This window comes from Lycium barbarum, chromosome 10 (genome assembly GCF_019175385.1).
Source record: "Lycium barbarum isolate Lr01 chromosome 10, ASM1917538v2, whole genome shotgun sequence".
In the NCBI taxonomy this organism is placed as follows: Eukaryota; Viridiplantae; Streptophyta; class Magnoliopsida; order Solanales; family Solanaceae; genus Lycium; species Lycium barbarum.
Window position 1 is genome coordinate 67,169,494 of NC_083346.1, and position 752 is coordinate 67,170,245.

Below are 752 nucleotides of genomic sequence, written 5' to 3' on the forward strand. Positions count from 1 at the left end.
AAGGGGCCAGGGTAGTATTATGTCGCAAGCGGCATGCCCGAAGGGGCTAGGACTATTCTTATGTCGCGAGCAGCATGCCCGAAGGGGCCAGGACTAGTATTGTCATGTTGCAAGTGCCATGCCCGAAGGGGCCATCATTATTACTATGACGGACGCGGCTTGCCCGAAGGGGCCACCATCATTATTATGTCGGAACCGGCATGCCCGAAGGGGCCAGGACTAGCACGATTATGCCGGCGGCATGCCCGAAGGGGCCATCATTGTTACTATGCCGGAAGCGGCCGTCCGAAGGGACTATTATGATACTATATTCTCATAAGTGTATTCTAGAAATTGGGTATGCTGTACTTATATTGTGTATGCTGGAATTTGTGTAAGACACTGCATGGCACCGTTCACAATGCTGTCCCAGGTAACTCCCGGGTTGTTTCTAAATTGGTTTACTGCTACGCCTCTCCTTGTTTATGATTCAGTGATGCTTTACATATTCAGTACATATTCCGTACTGACCCCCTTTCTTCGGGGGCTGCGTTTCATGCCATGCAGGTACACCCAGATGAGTAGAAGGCTGCGCTATAAGATGTTCCAACGGGATTGGCGAGCTCCATCTCAGTTCGGAGTGTTGCCGGGTCAAAGTAATTATGTCATGGTATTTCGTATATGTTAGAGACTTTGCAGACAGTGTCCTGTGGATAGGGCATCGAGAAGTGCGAATCACTTGTAGATGTCAAAAGAGTATGTATGTTCAGATG